We start from the raw sequence: 20586 nt of genomic DNA, 5'->3' as shown, positions 1-20586 counted from the left end.
TGAAGATAGTCAACGTAGCTCTCTAGTTGATCACCGCAATTCCCCCACACCACCATCGCAGGTGCTTGCTCTTACTTGGCAGTGTGATATGTGGTTGCATGTTGCATATGGTGTCTACCTTGTAATGCTTCTAATTAGGATAAATTGCATCTTCTTAGTTAACACATTATACCTGCGAATATGACATGCCTTCCTGTTTTTGGTACATACTACGTCTTTCTATTAACCATGTTCTTACATCAAACTACTTTTCTTGTGTATCCCTCATCAATGCTCCTAATTTGTTAAATTGCATCTCCTTAGCTTACACATTATACATGTGAATATGACACGCCTTCCTGTTTTTGGTACATACTACATCTGCCTATCACACCATGTTCTTACATCAAACTACTGTTCTTGTGTATCCTGCGTCTATCGCTTATGATGAGACAGTCATGCGCGTGGGTTAATATGAGACGCAATACTCTTATAAAGAATGCAATTTCATCCTCTCCACATGATTCTCAAGAAGATATTGAACGTAGCTCTGTACCTGAAGACCGCACTTCCCCTACACCACCATCACAGGTGCTTGCTCTAACTTCGCAGTGTGATATGTGGTTGCATGTTGCATACGGTGTCTAGTTTGTAATGCTTCTAATTAGGGTAAATTGCATCTGCTTAGTTTACACACTATACCTGTGAATATGACATGCCTTCCTATTTTGGTACACACTACATCTATGTGTTAACCTTGTTCTTACATGAAACTACCTCTCTTCTGTATCCGGCATCAATCACTTACGATGAGTCACCTTTATTCATTGCATATTGCATATTATTTCTATCCTGTTGCCATGTATTGCTTCTAATTTGGTCAAATACATTTGTTAGGGCACCCTTTTAATTTGGCAGAGTGATATTGGTTTCATCTTTCATATGGTTTCTAGCTTGCATCGATTCTAACAAGTTCAAGCACCTTGTGCTTAGTTTACACTTTATACATCATACATGTCAATATGTCACGCCGTCCTGTTTTTCATACATATTCCATCCTCCTATCATGCGGCTGCCTTACATGAAAGTAGTGTTTGTCAGTATCATGCATCAATGAGTTCTGAAGAGCAAATTTTATTCCTTTTTCTTGTGGGTTTGACTTGACAAGGCAAAATCAAGAAAGAGGAAGGAAAAGAGTAAGGAAGGCGATGATGGTGGTCCTCTACAGCAACGTAAACGGAGCATCTATACCGATTATCCTTGTACTGATAGTGCATTACAAGGTCCAAGTCTCCGCTCCCCTACTCCACCATCCAAGGTGCTTGCTCTAACTTGGCAGTCTGATATCTGGTTGCATGTTGCATATGCTATCTAGCTCGTATTGCTCCTAATTAGTGTAAACTGCATCTGCTTAGCTTACACATGATACATGTGAATATGACACGCTTTCCTGTTTTTGGTACATACTATATCTGTCTATCACACCATGTTCTTACATGAAACTACTCTTCTTGTGTATCCTGCATCAGTCACTTATGATGGGACACCTTCAAGTTGGCAGTGTGATATTGGTTTGCGTCTTGAATATGATTTCTAGCATGTATTGCTTCTAGTTTGATGAACGCCACCTATGACGAGATAGTTTTAACTTGGCAGAGTGATATTGATTGCACCTTCCATATGGTGTCTTGCAGTGTTTCTAATTTGTTGAAGTGCCTTCTGCTTAGTTACCACATCATAGGTGTGAATATGTCAAGCCGTCCATTTTTTCGTACATATTCCATCCTCGTATCATGACTTTGCCTTTCATCAGAGTAGTGTTCGTCAGTATCATGCATGAATGAGTTCTGAAGAGCGAATGATATTCCTTTTTCTTGTTGGTATGACCTCACAATGCAAAATCAATAAAGCTGAAGGAAATTGGCAAGGCATTGGATGATGGTGGTCCTTCCGAGCAACTGAAATGGAGGTTCTCTACAGATTCTACTCCGCCATCCTCCCACCAAGATTGGCAAGACAACGCAACGGTAGACAGTCAACGTAGTTGTGTAGATGATGAGCACATCTCCCCTACTCCACCATCACAGGTGCTTGCTCTAACTTGACACTATTATATGTGGTTGCATGTTGTGTATGATGTCTAGCTTGTATTGCTTCTAACTTGAATTGCATCTTCTTACTTTACACATAATGCCTGTGAATATGACACGTGTTCCTGTTTCTAGAACATGCGTGTACATGATGAGCACATCTCCCCTACTCCACCATCACAGGTGCTTGCTCTTACTTCAAACTGTTATACGTGGTTGCGTTTTCCGTATGATGTCTAGTTTGTATTGCTTCTGATTATGTTGAATTGCATCTGCGTAGCCTATAACGTATACCTGCAATGATCACTTACCCATAAGACACATTTAACTTGGGACTGTGATGTAGGTTACATCTTGCATTGTCTTCTAGCTTGTACTGCTCCTAATTTCTTCAAATGGCACTTACGACGAGACACTTTTTACCAGCTTTCATTTCTTCTAATTTTGTTGAAATGCCTTCCGCTTACTTTTTTTAATACATATTCCATCCTCCTATCGTACGTGTGAATATGAAACGCTGTCTTTTTTTGTATATATTCCATCCTCCTATCCTGCGCTTGCCTTACATCAAAGTAGTGTTCGTCTGTATCATGCATCAACCAGTTATGCAGAGATAATTTTATTCATCTTCTTGTGGTTTTGACTTCATAAGGCAATATCAGAAAATAGGAAGGAAAAGAGTAAGTTAGGGGATGTTGGTGGTCCTCCGGACCGACGCAAACACAGACTCTCTAGATTTGCCACTGCTACTGCTAATGAAGTTGAAGTCCCAAGTCTACATGATGAGTTCATCTCCCATACTCCACCATCGCAGGTGCTTGCTCTAAGTTGACAGTGTGATAATTGGTTTCATGTTGCATATGTTCTCTAGCCTGTATTTCTTCTATTTTGATTAAGTTGCACGTGCTGAGTTCATACGTTATACGTGTGCATATGACATGGCTTTCTGTGTCTACAATACACTGCATTTATCTATCATACCATGTTCTTACATCAAAGTACTGCTGTTGTGTATCCCGCATCAGTCACTCATGATTGGACGCTTTTAACATGGCAGTTTGATAGTGGTTGCATCTTGCATTGATTTCTACGTTGTACTGCTTCTAATTTTTCGAATTGCCACTTATGACAAGACACTTTTAACTTGGCAGAGTAATATTGGTTGCATCTTTCATATGGTGTCTAGCTTGCATTACTTCTATTTTCTTGAAAATCCTTCTGCTTAGTTTGCACATCGTAGCTGTGAATATGTCATGCCGTCCTGTTTTTCTTACATATTCCATCCTCATACGGTTGTCTTACATCAAAGTATTGCTTGTCTGTATCATGCATCAATGAGTTCTGGAGAGTGATTTTATTCTTTTGTGTTGTGGGTACAGCTTGACATGGCAAAGTCAAAAAAGAGCAAGGAAAATAATATAGTAGGGAGTGCTGTTACTCGTCGGGTGAAACGGAAAAGGTTCTGCTGTCGAGATTCTGCTGGTACTTATAGTGCAGTAGAAGGTCCAAGTCCACCGGCTAAATCTACAAACATAGTATCACCTGGTCCACCAGCTGCAGCATCCGCTTCAACTGTACCAGCATCTCAACCAGTTACTCGTTCGTTTGCTCCGGAACTGGCCAGTTCCCAAGCTGCCTTCACACCTAACACTACTTCCGAAGCACTGCTGACACAACAGGACTTGGCAAGATCAGATGAACCTCATGAGCATCAACACCAAGACGGTACCTGACCGAGTCAAGTTGCAGTTGCATGCTCCTTTATATGTACTCTCACAGTTTGATGTACACTAACACTTTCCATATTCGTTGTTGAACTAGCACCACGGCGCAAGCGGAAACAGACATCAGGGATAATGCTTGACAGATTAACAAAATCTAAAGGAGGAAGAATGGAGATCCATTTTGAGGCAGGTTTAAAAAGGCCACGTGATGCTACAGAGTCAGCCAAGTTAGTTTCAGAGGCAGTCGTTGCCGTTAGGAGTCATGCACGTATCCTCCCAACGTGGATCCAGTACAGGAATGAGAAAGACAATACCCAGTTTAACACCTTCCTTGACCATTTATCCGTAAGTAATGTTATTCATCGCAATTAGTAATATTGTCTTGCTCTATCCCATACTTTGTAGGTTCCTCCTAATAAGACTCACATTCTTTTTTCAGCATATGAGGTTCAAGTTGGATCCGAAAGATGATGCAACTAAACAAGCATGCACTCATGTTTTTCAGTCTGCTCTGCGACAGTATCGGTACCACCTTAGAATATCTCACTTTGAAGGCAAGGCTAACAATGAAATTGCCCAAACATCTCCAGTGGAATATATTACAGATGAAGACTGGACAGCCCTCGTTAAACACTGGGCTGATCCAAAGTATCAGGTAGGCTATATGTATTTGATCAGACCACATATTGAACTTGTATTTATGTATGTGCGTTACAAGTGTATCTTCTTCTAGGCTAACTGTTTGAAGAACAAAACCAACCGTTCTAAAGTGAAATTCCAACACACAACATGATCTCCTAGCTATATTGCACACTGCGAGGCTCTTGTAAATAGCTGCTACTTCCTTCTTTTTTTGTGCCATATTATTGTATCTATATTGACTTGTTCCAAATACAGAGGAAAGCCCGTGCGGACCAAAAAGAACCTGAACCGAATGCAGTGCAAATCTTCAAGGATTGCCACACCAGCAAGATGAAGGGCATGAGCACACCAGTTCAAGCCGCTGTTGTAAGTCCTTACTCCTCCTGCCTTGAACTGATTGGTACTGTGATGTGTTCATTTAACTACTTGGTTTGCAGCCAATGTCAGTTACTCTGTTCACTTTTATTCACAGTTGTCTTAGCATATCATTTCACCTTACATGGTTTAAAAGAGATGAAGGATATTCTTTTGGTCTTGATCTATAATCTAGTTGTTATGTTCACGTGCGCACACAATGATAAAATAGCCTGTTTGTTTTATATATGTTTGCCCATGATATGAATGATGTCATACTATGTTCATCCTACTTTAAACCATGTCTCTTTATCCTTAGATGTCAACGAATGTGAGGAAATAGACAATACAGTAAGCATGCTACATGGACATATGTTCTGAAAGTGATTTTATTATGTAGTTGGCACTACAATACATGCTAATGTATTACAGTAGTTCACCAAAATAAGTTATATATAAACGTTTAACCTACTTTGTTTGTTTTTGTCTCATTAGTAACTTATCTGGTACACTAATCTACAAGTTCAAACTTTCAGGAAGCTATGGAACAAATGATTGAACAGCCACAACCACCTGAAGTGACGAGGCTACTACAGGCACAATGTCACCTCTTGCTACAGTGCGTCAGTATCTCTCCACTAACAGTGCAAAAAGCACCTTCCTGCGTAATTCTGGGTTGGTTGTCAAGGTAACCTCGTCCAAATCGCCTATTGAACAAAATCTTCCTGCTAGACAGAGTGATATATCTGTGCTCCAGACAAAAGTCCAATCCCTAATGGACGTTGTTTCGGAAACAAGAATAGTGGTTGAGAAATGTCGTCAAGATATGAATGGTTTTGAAACCTGACTATCAGACATTCGCTTCGTTGTTCAAGAGCAATGGCGGAAAAAAGGTGGAGATCGTGCTGCTCCATCAGATTCTATAGCGTGAAACATTAGCACTCAGGTCAAATGATCTGTGCTTCTATACATTTGATGGTGCTTTTATCTGGAAGGACTGTAAACTTTATGCCAACAGGCCTTTTGTTGTATGGTTGGAATTTATTTTGTTGTGATACAACATTTATGATGCTGCCTCATGCTGCAGTAATTACGACCCTATTTTTGTATAGTGTAGGTTTATCTTAGTAATGTATTCGGCCAAAAGCTTCATAGGAGCCCAACATGCCAACATTCGTCGGGCCCATTTCAATTGGGCTAAAAACGATTACGGGCCGAAATTGGCATGTAGCCCACTAAAAATATCTGGGCCTAAATCAGCATAAGCTTTCATATTTTTCTGGTAGGCCTGTTCCAATAGTGGGCCTTTAACAGGCCTAAACATAATTTGGGACCTCAGTAAAAATAGGCCGTTTACAGGTGTAAATATCTCGAGCCCATAAAAAACATGGGCCTTTAATAGACCGAAAGTGAGATTGGGCCCTGATTGTGCCAAATAACCCACTGGACTTAGCAGGCCGAAATGGTGGCCCATTTACAATGCGGATCTTTGACAGGCCGAAATTCGGACGGGCCGTAAATACGCCGACCTAATACACGGGCCTTTAACAGGCCGGATCTTCGGTCGGGCTAGATTATCATCATTTTTATATGGGCCGTTAATGGGCCCGATATGACGTTGGGCCACATATGGCCCATGGTTTACGTCCGTCATTAACAGGCCGAAAATGACAACAGGCCGAAAGTGGCCCAAAGCTATAGTGGGCCTCTAACAGGCCGAATGTCAGACATGGCCGAATATGACCCAAATCCTTCACGGTCGTTTATGGGCCAAAAGTTTTGATGGCCTGTAAATGGGCCCAAATGAAGCTGGACCTTTAACAGGCCGGAAATACACCGGGCCATAATTCGGCCCAATTACTTAGCGGACTGTTAACGGGCCAGAAGTGACCATGGGCCGCGTTGATGACAAGTTTAGGACAGGCTGTTGACGGGCCGATTTGACAGAGAATGTTGGGCCTTTAGCTGGGCAGGCCCATTATGGTCTGCAGAATCTTGTGGGCCTTTAGCTGGGCCGGCCCATTGTGGTCCGCAAAATCTTGTGGGCCTTTAGCTGGGCCGGCCCATTATGGTCTGCAAAATCGTGTGGTCCTTTAGCTGGGCCGGCCCATTATAGTCCGCTAAATTTTGTGGGCCTTTAGCCGGCCGGCCCATTATGGTACGCTAAATCTTATGGGCCTTCTGTTGGGCCGGCCCATTTAAACTTTGTGGGCCACTTTTGGGCCGGTCCACGTGTCAACATATCATAGGCCCATCTCGACTGTTGGATGAATGACACCTGTGCCAACGCGGAGCTGACGCGTGGATCCGTCAGCCAATGAGAATTTTACACGTGGAAAATCGGCATTGGTCGTGGCTGTTAACGGGTTATCGGATCCAAAATCCGACCCGATAGCTTAACGGCGTTCCGTTATGGTGGATGCCACGTGTCGGTCACCCTTGACGAAAGCACTTCTATGACGCGCGATTTATTGTCATGGAAGTGGACACTTCCGTGATGATAATTTTGGCAATGTCATGGAACACTTCTACGACAGCACAGGTATGACTATCTTGATTCTGTCATAAATTTGTCATGGATGTACATGCATGACAGAAAACGCGACCTACTGTGACAAACACGTGTCATCACAAAAGTGTATTTTTTTTGTAGTGCTGTATTCCGCGAAACAACACGTCCGGTACGTGCGAACGATCATCAATCTTTCGACGTCGTCTGATCGAGCCAGGAACCACCTGCAACCCACCTGCAACTGCCATGCCACTTTTCTTTGAATGGTTCTGGGATTAGGAAGGGTAGGGACACTAGGCGGCCTACAACATCATATCAAGTTGGAGTCAAATAAAAAAGGGCTCTTGATTTAGTCAATCTTAAGAACAGCATGTTATGAGCATGAATATTTTTCAGCAAATGTTGACAGTAATATAAGCAAGCCATCATGATATCATAGGAAAGTAACATACTTCTGTAACAACTGTTTGTAGCGATGACTGGAGTAGGCCAGCAATACGTCCAGCCATAGAAGGAGTCAACAGCGTAAATGAAGCCCTTGTGTTCACTGGCATCAGAGAACCATGGAGGATGTATCCTGCGATGGACGTGCAGATTTATCCACTTACCGCAGTGACCTGTCAGATAGGCGAGACCGCGGTTGAAGAACGCAATTAGCCTGAAGTCTTTATAATTCGCAGATCTTGTGGGCACTTGGCAGATTACAACCTTGAGCAAATCAAACTTGGTATCATGTTGGCTACTGTAAGATTCCGAGTATTCTGGGCCACGGTGCCAAAGCAGTGCAGTGTTAATCGAAGGAAGGGGGATCAATCGCTGGGTGTAGACCTCCACGAGCATCCAGCTACCGCGACCATCGACGAGCACCATCCAAGACGTGTTCATGCCTACCCAGTACATACCGTTAATGTAGTTGAGGCTGACGGGGATCGGATCGCAGTAAAGGGGGTTGATGCTCGCCACCCTACGATCGTTATGCTGCGTGACACGCCGTTTCTGAAGATCAGGCGGCATCAGCAAGCAAGGAGCTGGCTTAAAAAGCTCCGGCCTGAGGGCTTTGAGTAAACGGTACAACCCCGACGAGCACGCGGCGAACGGCATGGTACTGAGATTGTCCACACGCGAAACAATGAGCTTGATTACCTCCGTGGGGAGCGAATTCCAACCACTCTTTCGGCAGACGCTGCTCGGTTCTGCCATTGTTAGTGCTTGGGTTTCGGACGAGGGGGGGAGGCGCCTTAGCGGGGATGGAAGATTGGACGAGATTATGTGCGGACAAAGATGGAGAAGCGAATATGTGCTGCGGGAAGTGGGCAGGTGATGATGACTACAGCATGCCGCTTGACTTACGAGACACATACCAGCAGCGTAGGGTCATGTCGATGCCAGACAACTTGCTTGAGTGATCACAGTACTGGTACTCCCTACAGTGCTATGCCCTAACTTGCTTGAGTAGAGTAGTAGAGTAGGACTCTGGTCTACTACTAGCACCGGAGGAGTAGTATATTCTAATCTAAAATAGTTACAAACTTCAATGCCCGAGCGTGGAACGACTATGAACCGTGCTCAAAGACTGTGTCTACGTGATGTTTGGACATGGGCGACAACCTCAACGCCAACGGTGCTGCTCCCGTTGCACCGTATGTGTTTCTGTCCTTCCTGTTCGAAATCGTGGTAGAATTCATGTTTCTACTCTGTATCCTACTACTATGCTAGTCCACATGATTAGTTTCATCTCTGTTATAGCCGTCATGATTTATTTTGTGCTTATTTAGATTAAATCTCGTAGTAACTTGCTCATATATTCAACTGGCGCAACGTCCCCTACAGCCACTCCCGTTTCATGGACGGCCTGGTCGATGCCTCCAAGGAGCCCTTCGTCCACAGCTATGAGTGCCCGATGCCGTTTTGTGGCTCGCCGGCGGACATGGTGCATCACCTCACGGATGCGTGCAGCGGTCACTGCCGGCCCTTGGCGGAGAACATCAAGTACGAGACGTGCTACCCGTTCACCATGCCGGAGTCGCTGGAGGATCACCGCCGCCTGCTAGTCTCGGAGGAGGACGTTAGCGTCTTCCTCTTGATCATGGGCACCGGCGAGGCCTGCGCAGGCCGCCGCCCCGTCTCTGTAATGTGCGTCAGGGGCGACGCCGCTGACGTTGACACTGACACGAGGCCGATGTACGGGTGCGTGGTCGGTGTTACTACCCCTCCGGGTCGCGTGGGCGGCGACACCGGCCTCATCGAACGGACTTGGACTCTGGGGAGCTGGGACTATCCCGCCAATGTGGACTTGGAAAACCCATGTCATCCTTTACCCGCCGACGCGGTGCACGGGGACTCCAAGGAGGTTCACCTGGACATACGCATTATCAAGTTAAATGTTGATCATTAGTCTTCGCTCAATGTAAGCTGTCTAAGCATGTGGAGACTTCCATGCAGGATCTTGCTCTATTGGAGTATCGCGCATGAATAAAAGTGTATCCGTTTATGGTTTAGTCTAGAATCTTCCATGTATGAATTTTTACTACAGTACTGGTGAAAGACTTACGATGAACCATTTCTTACATCTCCTCTGCCCGCTTGCAAGTCATCCTGATTTAATCCCTCCGTCTTGGTGTATAAGGGCATGGTTAATATTACTTAATAGTATAGCCAACTCTTGACTATAAGAAAGTGCCATGTCATCTGTAGCCAACATGTATAACAATCGATACTCAAAAACTAATTCTTAAAGATCATTTCTTGCAAAGCACAATAAGTGTTATTTCTTCACAAGTTTTGGATGCAGCTTGAACAGTTGAACGCTTTTGTTTGCAAAAGATACCTTTTTATCTATTTCACCCGGATGTTTGTGAGCTCTAGAGATGAAATAATATCCGGAGAAACCTATCGATACCCGTTACACATGAGATGACCCCCACATCCTTTGTCAAAAGAAACAACTCCCCGATCAATGCATTTCACTCTTCGGTGCAACGCATGGGCACCTTACTACTATAGATTAGTACAACCAAAAATTTAACTAACATTATATATAGTACGATAAATGCTGATGCATGTCACCTGAAATTATATCATTCAAAACTATGTTCAAATACGAATCCAACGATATAGTTTTTGTTGACATGCACTAACATTTTTTCAGTTAAATCTTCAATCAAATTCAATGGGGGACTAACAAACCACGCCCGATGTAGTACAAGTGTAGAGGGCGGCGCTGCACGGGAATCTCACCTCTCACCCCGCTCGTGGCGCGCCAGTAAAGCCGTCATATCACAAAACCCAACCACTCCCAGTAATAAGTGGCCGGGTAAAATAAACGGACAAGCAACCATCACATCCCTCCGTCTTTTTTGCATTTCATCTCTCTGCATTTACTTTCTCTGGTTCATCTCGCACACTCGATCCCTAGCTACTACTCCTAGGGCCAGTTCTTTTGGCGGCTTCCCCAGCTTTTCCCACAAGACTAGTCACAGTGGAGAGTAACAATAAGGTGCCTTACTCATTTATTTGGGCTTCTAAACTACTACTCCGTCCTGGTTTATTCCTCACCATTGTAATTTGTGCTAAATTTTGACCAAAGATTTAACTGGTTTATTCCTCACCATTGTAATCCCTCCGTCTAGGTGTGTAAGTCATCTTACGAAAACCAAATAATCCCAAAACACTTAGGCGCGGTGCATTAACTTCTACTCCGTACCTCGTTTCTTGTTTCTTGACGTATCAACCAATAAGAGATAAAGAGTGTGCATGCTTTTAATGACTTGAGATATCAAACACGACATGCAGTGGTTAGTTCATTGCATGCAATACTATTAATTAGCAAATAAACATTTACGTTTCTCATTTTCTCCTCCTCCTTGGTCACGGTGCACAGCCTAAGATGACTTACTCACCTAGACAGATGGAGTAGTGCATGTGACATGCACTAACATTTCATTAGTTAAATTTATGATCATAATTTGACACAAATTACAATGGGGACCAATAAACCAGGACGGAGGTAGTAGTTATGGGATTACTAATCTAGAAGCCTAAAAGAACTGGCCCCTGGTACTCCTACTAGTAGTAGTACTCAAGTTGGAATTCCAATTGCACGGCACAACTTGTTAGGCAAAAAATTCGATACAGGGTGTAGGAAGCGGTTTGGGAATTTGCATGCCTTTCCAACCAGTGAGATACTCCGTACAAAGTACGACAGAGAAATAACCACAGAGAAGGAAGCTAAAAGTAAACAATCAAACGAGCATTTTTTGCATTTGTTTTGCATTGAATCGTTTCACAAGCTTGACTAGTGCTGTTTTTCTACTTTTACCAAAACCGCATCGTAATGTTAAAACGTGCATTTGCACGTACATAAGTAATAGTAGTACTCCCTCCGTCTAGGTGTATAAGTCTACCCTCCTTCTTGGTCACGGTGCACGACCAAAGATGACTTATTGACCTGGACGGAGGGAGTAGCACAGTCTACAAGCATATATCGAGAGAGATGTGTAGTGCGATAGTATATAGTAAAGTTTGTGCTATATGCACGTACTTGCAAAATGCGTACGAATACACAAGGTTTCCAAACTTTCCCTTTTACATACTTAATTAAGGATGCTAAAAATTCCTGAACGTTCGGGATTTATCATTTGCGTCCCAAAACTAATGAGATCGCCTTACGAAACAAAAAATTATACTCCTCCTAAAAGCCACGGCGCTCGCAGGAGCTCTTGCGGCGCGCCACGAGTGCCCTGGTGCACGGCCGTTTCCCAGCGCGCCGACACAACGCCTCTTCCTCAGCCTCGCAACTCCCGAGGTGCTGATTGGCGGCTTGCCGGCGGGTGAGCGCGATCTCACCGGTGTGGTGATCTGGCGCCAACAGGTACTCCTCCTCACTAGAAGCGTGCACCCGGTCCACGTACCGCCAAGCGTAGATGAGGCGCTTGGGCCCGACTGCACTCAGGGCGTCGGCACGGGCGTCCTCTGCCACCCTCACGGCCCTCGCACGAGCCTTCTGCCAAAGAGCCAATTGCCTGACTCTCTCGGACGCGACATAGGCCTCCCAGGCAGCTTGTTCCGTGGTGTGCTTCTCTTCCTCGGCCTTCTTCTCCGCCTCTATTTTGGCGCGCTCTGCTGGAGGCAAAGCCTCCCACAAGGCGACATCCATTTCTTTCCAATGCTCCTCAAGGCTGGGGGGCTCGGCTGGCGGCGCGACGTTCTCCTCGTAGCGGGGAGCCGACGCGTCCTCCGGCGCGCATGCTGGCGAGATTGGGAACGCCGACACGTCCACCTCGATGTGTCGCGGCGAGGAGCGGAACGCGGACGCGTCCTCCTTGACTAGTGGCGGCGAGGAACGGAACGGCGACGCGTCGCGTCCCGGCGAGGAGCGGAACGCCGACGCGTCCTCCTCGACTAGTGGCGGCGAGGAACCGAACGGCGACGCGTCGCGTAGCGGCGAGGAGCGGAACACCGACGCGTCCTCCTCGGCTAGTGGCGGCGAGGAATGGAACGGCGATGCGTGACCGTCCGCGCGGTGCGGCGAGGGGCTCCTAGGGCTTGGGAGGGGCGATGCCATGGTGGTCAATGTGAGAGGGAGGTGTAGGAGATAGCGATGAACGTGAACGTGAGGGGTAGGAGATAGCGATGTCGTGGGAGGCGCAGTATTTATAGCGAGCAATGGCACACCTACGTAAGATATGGACTGAGCTGCACTGACTTAACTGCAGGTCCAGTTGCATCACTGACATGTGGGCCAGACACCTGTTGGGCCCATATGTCAGTGACCCAATGCACCTGCAGTTAAGTAACAGCTACGTCGGCATATTTGTTGGAGTAAATTACGGGGGAGCGAAGGGGTGGAAATATTGCTGGTCACAACGGATTGGACGAGCGTGGGGGAGGAGAGTCATGGATGCAGATTTTTTCACACGGGGTGGAGTGGTGGGACCGCCGGAGGGAGAAGGAGAGTTTGGCAGGCATATTGTTTCCACACATGGAGAGGAAAAGATTTGGAGACGAACGGGCTTCCTGCATGTATGGGGAACGGTGCATAATAAGTCATCTTGCATGCCGGGCTAGGTATAGTCTCAAGTCATTAAAAACATACACGCCCCACACATGTTCATATTTCAAGGTGCACTAAATTATTGCATGCGATGATTAAGGCTGGCCATAATGGTGGTATCTTAGCTGGTATCATGCACACGGGAATAGCAAACATGCTGATGTGGCAAAGAATTAAAGAAGAGAGGGGAGTTAGAGTAACTAGTGTTCATGCATGCATTGGTAAACACATTTTTTTGTGAAGAACGACAGCACTAGTTGAGTACTTTTGCAGACTTCAAAAACTATTCCACCGCCTCTACTATCTTGCTAAGAGTAGGTGAAATTTTTGAATCGAGCCCTTTAAACTAGAAGGGAGGTAGTGGTACTCTAAGGCTGGTCATAGTGGGGAGTAACTTAGACTAGTAACATGCATATGTTACTAGTCTATGTTACTACCTCTATAGTGCATAGTATCATAGATTAGTATCATAGGTGGTCTCATTTATTGCCATGCATGACACATAGTAGCATCACATTTATTATGTTACGGTATCTACCTATGTTACTATAACCATCTCTCTCTTCTTTAATTGCCTACCACATTAGCATGTTAACGAGTCCCAAGTGCATGATAATACTTATACTCATTAAGTCAGTGCCCACTATGGCCAGCCTAATAGCTAACCTTGTTGTGATGACAAGATAGGACATGGCACGCACCTGCACGGAGGAACTAGTCTGCATTGTGCATTTAAGTTTTGTCTGAAGTCAATGTACCTCTACTTTCACCATACTTATAGAAAAATGTGTCAACATTCACAATGTCAAATCAATATTTTTACACTCATTATAAAACGTAGTTCTTATACTCATTATAATCAGTATTGTAGATATTGATATTTTTAGTATAAATTTGGTTGTGGGATTTCATTGATGCTTGTCAAAGCGTGGAGGAAGGGGAGCTTAGGGCTTGCATTGCCAGTCTCTACATAGGTATTTCTCTTCATAATCCTGTAATTTTAGAGACTGATTGCGCTTTTGTGGTAGCGTCTCTTGCATCGGGGGACTATGACAAGTCTGCTATGCGTGACCTGAAGATGAAAGTGTTGAGCATCTCGAAGTTGATCAACAATCTTCAACTGTCAAAGATTAGCCATTCGGCCAATAAGGTGGCACACTTAATCGCTAAGTATAGCTTTGACAATAGATTAGATGGTATTCTTCTAAATAACGTACTGCCCCGTGTGGTGAATATTGTATCGAATGAGTGTACTGGTGTGGCTGGTTAATTAATATAAGGTGGTGTTCAAACAAAAAAGTATAAATTTGGTCAAACACTTTGCAAACGGTTGACGGGAGTAAAAAGGACCAGAGGGAGTATCATGCATGCGGAGTTGGCAAAAAAATTGCTTGTCTAAAAAAGGCAAAAAAATTGCTCATTTATAGCCGGTCGAAGTCTCAAAGGGCGCGACTGCACGAGGGAGGCGAAGGTCGTGGGAGGCGCGACGTTTGACGGAATTAAGTGAAGTTACATCCACGCGCCGGCATGGTGTGCGAACAGGCAGTTCCGCATAGTTCTCGAGAACTCTTTGGCGGCTTGCAGCCGTTTATCCACCGGGCAAGCCAGCAACCCCATGCCGTTCGCACGCCCTACTCGTCCCGTCTTCTACCTTACAACAGTTCGCTCCCAGTCGTCCCGTCCTTTCACATTAGTTCGCTCCCAGTTTTTTTGCGGGGTACAACAGTTCAACTTCTCCTAACCCTCCTCCAAAATCCATGGCCTCCCAAATCTCCATGGTCGCCACTGAGTACCAGGTTAGAGCCATCACCGATGATCAGTTCATCGTCATCTACACACGTGGATCCGAGACGGTGAAAGCATGGCTTGCTCGCTTCCTACGCATGTTCAACAGTTCAACGGATGAGTGGGTCGCTGGGCTAGATGTTGAGTACACCACAATCCTAGGACGAGAGAAGGATCTAAAGGACGAAGAGAGGAAGAAGCCCACCGTGATCCAGGTTTGCGTACATAACGTTTGCTTGGTCTACCACATATGCCATGCCGACGTTGAGTGCCAGGATTTTAAGAACTTCCTGAAGGACAAAAGAGTGAAATTCGTTACTGTAGGCTTTAAGAACGACAGGGATGTCCTGCGTCGGATAGGCCTCGTTGTAGGTCAGCCCTTCGATCTCCAGAAGGCAAGCCTGGTGTCCTCCTCTCAACCTTCAATGCTGACCCTGGCAGCAGCCATGATTGATCCTTCGTACGCTAAACTGAAGAAACCTCATCACGAGTTTCATCATGCATGGGACTCGAAGACATTAGATGAAGATCACATCCTGTATGCAGCAATGGATGCCTACCATTGTTTAAATATCTACAAGGGTTGGATGAAGAAGCAGAGCCCAGTGTCTGGTTCAAGCAAAGAAGCGTCGGCGACGAGGAAGAGGGACGAGGACGAAGTCGAGGACGTGGACTCGGACTCCGAGTAGGTGGCAGTGCCGTCACTCATGCTGGTTCTACTGCAGTGTCAAGCGGACTAGTTGCTTAGTTTATTTTCAAGGGTGTGTTGTGCTGAGGCCCCAGCAGAACTATGTTTATGTTCTTTCTCGTTATTTGAACTCTTTAGTACGAGTAGTACTAGTACTATGTCTTACTACTATTCTTCTTGCAGTTGGTACTACTGCTCGTATCTTCGTGTTCCTACTATACTTAATACGTTCGTACTAGTAGTATAATTTGGGTCAGTCGATTTGTGAAAGAAGTTCGACGGAGCGAAGGAAGAAGATGACACAAGAGGTGGAAGAAGCCCTTCTAGCCATCCATGTTGCATCAAACGGCTCACATGAGTTGACTGACCCAAATTGCTCCTTCAGATTGCAGGATCCACATGGCATTCAAGGTCTCGAAGGTAGATTCCGCGTCCGCACCCGGTTTGCGGGCTCAACGCGCGCGCGACCGGTTCCGCCGCGACAGCCACCATGCGCGCCTCCTCCGCGCGGGCGGAGACCACAATGACACGCTAGTTCCTCCTCGCCGGCGTGCTGGAGCACGCGCTTGTCCTCCTCTTCGTACGCTGCGTGCATAGACGCGGCTCCACCAGCTGCTCGCGTGCTTGGCAGCGCGGCGGCATCGCGAGGAGGGACTGCAGACAACGTGAGCGGGCGAGCCTTCGGCTTCATGGCACAGGGATGGCGGCGACACGGCGGTGATGGGCAAGAAATTGTTGGCCGGAGCAGGCGGGCGTCGGCAAGCGCAACGGCGGCGGCATATTGATGAGTGCGCGTGTGGGAGCTTACTTTAGTTTTATATATAAGGTTGGTCAAACTTAAAAGAAAACCGTACTAGTACACGTAAACATTAGACTTAGGCATCACTTTTATTAGTTAGTACCACAGCCACGATACGGAATCCTGTGCAAGCGCGTGAACCGCGGCCACGCGGTCGATCGAACGGTGCGTCACCGTGTCGCGCTCGAAGGACATCCACCGAACCTTTTTGTGTGTGTGAAAGCAATCCTCGAATATTACTCAACTTTTTTTCCTGTGAAAGTTCTTCACGCTGCAATATTTCCATATATTTGAATTTAGCTCCAGTTCGTGTTTATTTGGATTTGGACATTTTAGGTGCACCCTAGTTTTTTTTAATACTGATTTTGTGTGTGTGACTGAGAGAGAACGTGTGTATGTGTCCATATGTGTGTTGTGGCGGAAGGGCAATGTGGAGACGGTGTGCGTGTGATACAGACATAGAGAGGTGTGAATGTGCAAATGATCATGCATGAGTGAGAATAGACAGATGCCGATACGTTGTGTATACATGAGAGAACGGTCTTCTAGTTTACTTGTGTGTGTGTGTGTGTGTGAGAGAGAGAGAGAGGGAGAGAGAGACAGACACAGGAGCATCCGTAACACAACAACCATCTCTCTCGATTCGTCCGTCCCTCGCACGGTCGCATGCAACACATGCATCAAAGAGCACATTTTGACACCCTCACCCGGCCCCTGCCCACCTCAAGGCCCGCACAATCTCTTCGTGAATACCCATTTCTCTACTTAGGTTTGTTTTCTCTCAATATCTGACACACACACACAGAGAGAGAGAGAGAGAGACACACACGCAGCACAACACACACACACACACACACACACACACTCCCCCGAGCACACAATTCATCCACATCCAAGGTTATACGGCGACCACTCTCGCTAGTGCTTCTTTGCACCCCAACATGCACAACACCTCAATCTTCAAAGAGGGCATCAAGCAGATCGAAGACGGCAACCACACCGCGCTAGAGAATGCGGGGTCATTTGGAAGCAGGGTGATGTGACGACGGCTGACTGACTCCTCCCCCACCCTCTCTCTCTCTCTTGCACAAAATTACCAATCCCTCTCTCCCCCGCACAAAATTGTCAATCCCTCAACCCACGAGATACTTCCCCTCTCATCCATGTTTTTCCAGCTCTCTCATCAAACATGTTGTCTCTTCTCCTTCCACGTATACAGAATCCAGATGCACACACATCTCATGTATATTACATGTATCCATCTTTCTCACAGACCTAACTTCATCCTCTCTCTTTCTCTCTCTATCTCTCTCTCTGTCTCGTTAGGTTTGTCTCCTACTCTCTCGTCCACATACATACAATCTTTCCCGCCCTATCTGCTCAATCTTCAAAAGCTCTCTCTGCACGTTTCATTCACACATTGGGATATGTCAAAATGTTGCTTCTATAATGGCTGATATAGAGTTATGGTTGTTTCTGTTGCATCCTACAAAGTAATAACTATGAAATGCATTTAGATTCTCATTTGACTGGGATTATGTGAGTTTGAGCATGTGGTGAAGTACTATAGACCTTGTATACATCTTGGGATTCGACAACGATTGTAACTATTGAATTGTATAGACCATTACATTTGAAGTCAATAGCCTAATATATTTATTTCACAATTTCAACAAATGATTAGTTCACTACAAACTAAGAAAACAAATGTGTACTCCCTTCGTTTTTATTTAAGTCCGCGTATTAGCATTGGTCAAAGTCAAGTTTTGTAAACTCTCAGAAAGCTTATAACAAAAAATATTAACATATACAATAACAAATAAATACCATTAGATTCATTATTGAATGTACTTTCCAATCATACATATTTGTTATGGTAAATGTTTATATTTTTCTATAAACTTGGTCAAAATTTAGGAAGTTTGACTTCGGTCAAACCTAATATGCAGAGTTTACTACTACTACTCGCTAGTTGCTTAGCCGAATCACTCAACACGCCACACGGGGAGTCCAGTGTCACAAAATTTGGAGGTCGGCGGGAAAATCTCCGCAACCCTGATTCGAGCAGTGGGAGGTTACCATCATAGCCTTCGGAACAGGCCTATGGATGACGCTTGGTAGGGGGCTGTTTTCGTAACTTCAGGTTCACCCTACCCAGCCAACCCCACCCCGGCACCCAGAGTAGTACACCTGAATACTCCCCATTTTCTATCCCCACCGCAAAATAGACTTCTCCACGGCACCGCAGCCTTCGTGCTCCTCCCCTTTACATCGGCGCACTCGTCCACCGCAGCGCATCTGCCTCATCGACGACCTCGTACGCCGCACTGGAGCTGGTCCACTGTCGTCATCGTACACGGAGCCTCTTCCCCGGCATCGTCTTCCACGGTCTCGGATCTGCTTCCCGGAAGCCGACGCCAAGCGCAGAAGTACCACCGTCGTGGACAATGAACTGACTCCCGTTACGGACCATGACTCACAGAGGCCGCCGCGACCATCGTTCTCCTCCTCGATTGGTAATATGTGTATTGAATCACTTAGCAGTACATGTGCAGTTCCAATTTTGTTCATACCTACCCTTCAAATTTCCTGGGTGCTATTGTTCCCGTAAAAGTAATTGGTTATAGCCTCCATTGTCCAACAGAATATCAGGTTGTAATTGTGCGTCGCTCCTGTGTCGCGCTAGTAGAGAAGAGAGTAGAGATAGCAGAGACGTCGGGAAAGGATCGCGCACGCGCGGGAAAAAGCGGCCGGGCGGGCGCTAGTTTTGGCGCGCGGCGTCCGGCGCGCTTTATAAAATCCAACGCCCTCCCACTGCTCTGTGCCTTGCCACCGCTCTCTCCCCGCTCTGTGCCTCGCCACCGCTCTTTTTTGCCTCGCCGACACCGCGCCACCATGCCGCCGCGTCGCCGGGAAACTTGGGGATACCGCGGCGTCCGTGCGCGTCCCTCCGGTGGCTTCTCCACCGAGATCCGGTTCCGCGGGATGCGCCTCGGCCTCGGCAATTTCGACACCGCCAACGAGGCCGCCCGCGCGTACGACGCGGCGGTGTGGCGCCTCCGGTGGCCACATAGAACATTGAACTTCCCCAACGTGGCGACGCGGGAGCGGGCGCAGGAGCTCGCGCCTCTGCCGCGGCTTAGAGCGCTGTGGCGCCAACACTTCCCGCAGGACATCATCAACGAGCGTGAGTTCTACGCGCAAAGGAGGGCAGAGAGGGATAAGAGGAGGGTGGAGCGAGCCACCTATCGCGAGGACAAGCGTAGGCGAAAAGCGGACGCTCAATTCAACCTGAGGCTAGGAGCATCGTCGCCCTGGGAATCCGACGACGATCGGTATCTTCACGCCTACAGTCAGACGTAGGAGGAGGACATCACCGAGGATGAGTCGGACGACGAGGAGTAGTTGAATTATCTTTTTTTATCTATCTATGCTGAGAACTATCCTCTACTCTCTAGTATCTACTTCTCGATCTCAGCACTCTAAACGCTTTTTTAAAGTGCCGCGTGTTGCGATTCTGTTGGAGATGCTCTAACATGGCAGACGAGTGCTTTAATGTTGCCCACAAGATGCGCGAGTATTACTAGTAGTATATTTTTCTTGCCATGTTGAGATTTTAAAACCACGAGTGCGAACTTGCAGAGGAGCAATGAAGACCAAACACGGGATATTCGGGACATCTTCAAGGAGCGTGGCATGTTAAAGAGGAGCTGCACCAAACCTGTAAAACGAGCTTTGGTAAGTAACACCATTTCAATTACTTTCGTGTAGCCTCATGTTCTTCGATGTGTATATGTTGTAGTTTCTATTTCTCTTAAGCGTGGTGTTCTTCGATGTGTAATAAGAAGAGTCTTAATCATCCTAATGCTTTCTTTTTAGCTTGATGTAGGAAGTGGGTGTTCTCACCTTGTAGTCTGTTTTTATTTTTTTCCTTTTGAATTCACTTCTCCGAGTTCTGTTT

Source organism: Triticum aestivum, chromosome 6D, assembly GCF_018294505.1.
Source record: "Triticum aestivum cultivar Chinese Spring chromosome 6D, IWGSC CS RefSeq v2.1, whole genome shotgun sequence".
NCBI lineage: Eukaryota > Viridiplantae > Streptophyta > Magnoliopsida > Poales > Poaceae > Triticum > Triticum aestivum.
This window is presented reverse-complemented; position numbering follows the sequence as displayed.